Here is a 6202-nt window from a genome sequence, read left to right on the forward strand (position 1 = left end):
ATCTCAATCTCTCACAGATTATATGCGGTCCTTGAATCTCTTAAGCCACTCAACATACACTCGTTTAATGCAAGATAATCCAAAGCAGTCTGAAGTAGTTTATACGTTTCTCTGCCAGTATTTACAAGTTCAAAACAATTCTATTGCATATCGTTATTCTAAAATGTCCTCACGTCCAAATTGCCTTTGTAAAATTCCACAGAGGTGACATGCGGACTTTAATAGGACGTATCCCACTAACGTACTGAACATTCAATAGTCTACAATAATTTTAAATGCCTGTACAAAAATGTCTAAGAAAATTATTTAAAAGGCTTCGTACATTTTCAAAACTGATTAGATGTCTAACATTAAGAATTTGCCAATGATATTGTAATAACACATTATACTGCGCAGATACTATATTTAAAATCATTTGACCGACAAGGTGGTCAATCTATCTTTCTCATAGTGTTTTGCCGTATATTACAAAATAATTGTGTTCATAAATAGTTTCATTGTCCCTATTTACAATGCCTCCCCACGGGACAGAGTTAGACACAAGGGTCGTTTTTTAACGTGGAGAAAAGGAACAAAAATAAAAAATGTCTCAGTCGTGAAGGATTTCTCTTCCACTGAGAGAGAACAATAAATTGAAGTGCAGCGTCTGAAGATATATGGTATTTATTTGCTCCCCCACCGAGCAAATTAGGCACAAGGCCAATTTTTAATGTGAGGAGTGAAGGGAGGGGGAAGGGAAAAGGGGGCCAGCTCCCGAGAGGTGGGAAATGGGAGCTGGTTAAAGGTCAGGCATGTGGGGTTGCCCCCACATCTGGTCTTTGCTAGTCATAGCTAGTCATAGCTTGCAGTATCTGCCGGAACAAATGGTATTTATTTGCTCCCCCACCGAGCAAATTAGGCACAAGGCCGATTTTTAATGTAAGGAGTTAAGGGGAAATGGGGACCAACTTCCCGGGGAGTAGGGGAGCTGGATAGTGACAATTGGTATGAAGGGTTGCCCCTACATTGGCCAAGGTCTTATATGTGGAGTTTCCCCCACATATGGTCTTTGCTTGCAGTATCTGCCGGAACAGATGGTATTTATTTGCTCCCCCACCGAGCAAATTAGGCACAAGGCCGATTTTTACTGTGAGGAGTGAAAGGGAAATGGGGATCAACTCCCCGGGGAGTAGGGGAGCTGGATAGTGACAATTTGTATGAAGGGTTGCCCCTACATTGACCAAGGTCTTATATGTAGGGTTGCCCCCACATCTGGTCTTTGCTTGCAGTATCTGCCGGAACAGATGGTATTTATTTGCTCCCCCACCGAGCAAATTAGGCACAAGGCCAATTTTTAATGTGAGGAGTGAAGGGAGGGGGAAGGGAAAAGGGGACCAGCTCCCGAGAGGTGGGAAATGGGAGCTGGTTAAAGGTCAGGCATGTGGGGTTGCCCCCACATCTGGTCTTTGCTAGTCATAGCTGGTCTTTGCTAGTCATAGCTTGCAGTATCTGCCGGAACAGATGGTATTTATTTGCTCCCCCACTGAGCAAATTAGGCACAAGGCCAATTTTTAATGTGAGGAGTGAAGGGAGGGGGAAGGGAAAAAGGGGACCAGCTCCCGAGAGGTGGGAAATGGGAGCTGGTTAAAGGTCAGGCATGTGGGGTTGCCCCCACATCTGGTCTTTGCTAGTCATAGCTTCCAGCATCTGCCGGAACAGATGGAATTTATTTGCTCCCCCACTGAGCAAATTAGGCACAAGGCCGTTTTTAATGTGAGGTAAAAACCAGCTCCCCTAAAAGTAGGCAAAAAGGGGGCACTCTGGTTACCAAAAATAATAATTGTCCCAGTATAAAGGGTTTCACCTCCATTGACTAGTACAAATTATCTTAAGTGCAGCATCTGCCGGAACAGATGGTATTTATTTGCTCCCCCACTGAGCAAATTAGGCACAAGGCCGTTTTTAATGTGAGGTAAAAACCAGCTCCCCTAAAAGGGGTCACTCTGGTTACCAAAAATAATAATTGTCCCAGTATAGAGGGTTTCCCCTCCATTGACTGGTACAAACCATCTCAAGTGCAGCATCTGCCGGAACAGATGGTATTTATTTGCTCCCCCACCGAGCAAATTAGGCACAAGGCCGATTTTTAATGTGAGGAGTGAAGGGGAAATGGGGACCAACTCCCCGGGGAGTAGGGGAGCTGGATAGTGACAATTGGTATGAAGGGTTGCCCCTACATTGACCAAGGTCTTATATGTGGGGTTGCCCCCACATATGGTCTTTGCTTGCAGTATCTGCCGGAACAGATACTACACTTTGATCTTGGCCCGAAGGCCAAGGAAAATAAACTATTGTTTTCATTGTCTACGTAGACCAGATACAATAAAGGTAAGAAGGGGAAGGCACAATACTTAAAACGTGATTTTCAATTTGATGTTTGTAATTTATATCGGTAATCAAATACTCCGGAAAACTAATTATTCCTATGATAATTCTGATGCATTGATTTTGGTTTTACAAGCGTCATTTTTAGACGTATTTCCGTAATAAATGTCGGATCAGAAAATCGGTTCCTCAACTTCGTTTCAAAGACAACTCTTTCGGTAATATTATCTCATGGTTTTCTCTTAACTGATTTATGTAACTTAACTGCCTGGTTAATTTTTCTTATATTCTTAGATTCCATTTATCTTGATCCGTATATTAATATATATTCTCACATTGGAGAATTTGATCGCCAAAACGAAAATCTTAGTTATGTGGGTCACGTGGTTAGTGCACAAATTCTAATAGGATATAGTCGCATTTTATAAAATCATTATTTTGTAATGGTTAAATCGGAAAACTTTAACAAAGCGTAAAAATTACATTACATTTTTTCTTAGATTTTCAGTGAAATCCTTTATCATATAAAAGTAAAGAACATTTTATTTAGGATGACTAACACGATATTTGTTATCAATGGGCTATGACAACAGAATATTATTTTCATTGTTTTGATTCGATAAAGGATACAGTTAGAATGTTAAAAAACAGAACGACATCCCACCATGTAAAAGCATATAAGATATCTGTTGTGGTCGCGCCCACTCGTTTACATAGGTGGATAATATTACACATAAATAGCAAGACTCAGTTAGTCTGAGTGTGTGTTAACGAGAAGCCACCGAAGGCCGAACCGAGAGTAGATATGTTCTCCACCCAAGACCCTCTTACTTGACAACCATACTGTAAATATACTTTTCCTAATACACTTCTTATTGATCTACCTTTGTTTGATGAGTCTTCATTCATTATTTTTTTGTGATAGACCCATAAACGTATCAGGTTTAGTCATGATCGGTCCAGGTGTTAGTGGTATAGGAAAGAATATATATATATATATATATATATATATATATGTGTGTGTGTGTGTGTGTGTGTGTGCATATATGTTTATATATATATGTATATATATGTGGGTGTGTACATATATGTTTATATATATGTATATATGTATATATATATATGTGTGTGTGTGAACATATATGTATATATGTATATATATATATGTGTGTGTGTACATATATGTTTATATATATATATATATATATATATATGTATATATATGTGTGTGTACATATATGTTTATATATATATATATATATATGTGTGTGTGTGTGTACATATATGTTTATATATATGTATATATGTATGTGTACATATATGTTTATATATATGTATATATGTATATATATATATATGTGTGTGTGTGTGTACATATATGTTTATATATATATGTATATATGTATATATATATATCTCAAAGACATTGATTTGGTTTCAGAAATATGCGTAAATATAAATGTATAAAGATACGCTCATTTACTTACGAAGAATGCTGGATAGATATCTCTGCAATTTTTTATATATAGATCGATTATCGAATTCACAGGATTCAGAAAAAATACAACTTTATATTAGCAGTCGCGCCTCGTTACTCAATAGAACACTACGCTTAAAGTATTATAATAACGCCTATTTATATTAATTATTATATTGTAGCCAATGTATAATACTGGCGTTTTAGATATACTATTTTGAAAAAGAAAACCGCTTATTATTTTTAATCATGCATATTTTATATTTGTTATTACAGAATAAACAAGTGAAGCATGTGTTGTCCCCCGCGGGTGCACAGTGAACGAGACATAAAAAAATGACTAAGATAAGCATCCCCCCATTTATCCCCAAAGTCCGCAGGGGACAAAAAATATTGGTGAAAATGAACAAACGGTGCAGTTTAAAGCCTTAAAATATGTAAATTAAAGTTCTGCACCATGCAAAAAACGAAATGACTTAGTTTATCATTTGCCCCTTCCCTGATTTAGTCACTAACGCCTTAACATATTTAAATTTGAGTTCAGCACCATGCGAAACTGCCAACTAGACACACACCAAATTGTTGGACGCATAGGGTAAAATAGTTCCAAAAATGGATTGTTTTATTAGCCCTAAATATGTACCTGGGGCACATTCAAGGAATATCGCAAAGTGTAGACAAATTTACATAGAAATCAGTTAAAACTTATCAGAAAGATTTATAAAAAAAAAAAAAAAAAAACAGGGCATCACCTTTGTTTAATATGCACAAAAAGCGTCAATTTATGCCATTTTAAACCGATAAATACTCCTGGGGTGGGGGGTGACCGGGTTTTTTTCTCAGAAAATCCATTCTATTACTTTTTTTTTCACTCATATGTTAAATATTTGAGCAAAATTGAATAAATAACAAAAAAGCTCCAAGGCATAGTTATTGAGAAAAGTCCCGACAGGGGAACTAACAACGGTGAATTTACAAGTCTACCCCCTCGTTTAGTTGGGGGCACTCATCTATTTATTAATATAATATACGCAAAATATAGAAGTGATTCCCAAAGGTAAAATAAAACTTGCGTATGACATCATATAGAATATAAACACAACTACATAGCTCTCCATATTTCTTACTGTATTATGTCTTTATGTATAAAAAACTGAGACAAATTACATTTTAAAAACTGTAAATGATTATTTGTGCGCGATGAAGTGTCCTATTTTGGGTTTCACCGGTTAAATTTCAATTTTTGAAATTTTTAAACACTTAGCAGCTATTATTCAAAGAGCATGATCTTTATGGTTGACATCAAGATCACTGATTTGTTTTTATCATGGTTAATGCTCGACTGAACTCCAATCAATGTTTACCCTTTGCAACACTTTGACAAAAACTTCACTAGCTACAATCACTAAGTTTCACCACTCTAAATATGAACTCATAATCCATGAATAAATCTTCTTTCCCAGAACTGACCGTTTGTGGAACACTGTTCTGCTGGCTTAATTCCCAGTTAAATATATTTAGTAGCCTTCAAATCCAATGTAAACAAGTTCTAAGCAGCTATTACTCGAAGAACATGATCTGACACATATATATTTACGGTAGGTTTCTTTTTATAGCAAATACTCGACTGAACTCAACCTTATTACCTCCTCCCTTTTGCCAAACTTTCTCAAAAACAGTCAATACGTTAAAACTAAATAGTTTCTCCATTCTCGACCTGTGCCTAAAACGTAATGCAGATTCCATGAACAAAGTTTCTTTCTGAGAACTGTCCGCCTGTTAAAGATGGTATCTCTGTCCTGATTTCCGATTAAATATATTTAGTACCCTTCAACTCCAATGTAAACAAGTTCCGTTGGGCAGACGCTATGGATAATAGAATTATACTCAATTTACACAATTACCGATTATTACACCGCCACCTTATATCCATTGACATTTATGCTTGAGTGACCTTCGACGCACAGATAACATCAATTAAAAAAAACAAAAACTTTTTTTCATAAAAGTCCTGCTTGAATTGCAGGTTTAGAACAGAGAAAAAAAAAACACATTGCGGTCTTTGGTCATAGACGTTTTATTTTATTTATTAAGCAATGAATCTCGCAACAATAAAAAAAAAAGATTAGGGTTAAAACTTAATTGTTTGAATTTGTAAGCGAAAAATAATGCTTATACATCGACTTCTGACATGTTTACATACGATTTCAATAATGCAAATTAGTAGATTACTTATTAAATTATACCTAATTCATATTGTTTAATGTCATATAATCAGAAATACTCTATTTTTTACATTAGTGATTGGCTCGCAATATGTTACCGTTTTTATTAATCTAAATACACCAACATATACTCGCA

Source organism: Euprymna scolopes, chromosome 20 (assembly GCF_053919585.1).
Source record: "Euprymna scolopes isolate OS-2025 chromosome 20, ASM5391958v1, whole genome shotgun sequence".
NCBI lineage: Eukaryota > Metazoa > Mollusca > Cephalopoda > Sepiida > Sepiolidae > Euprymna > Euprymna scolopes.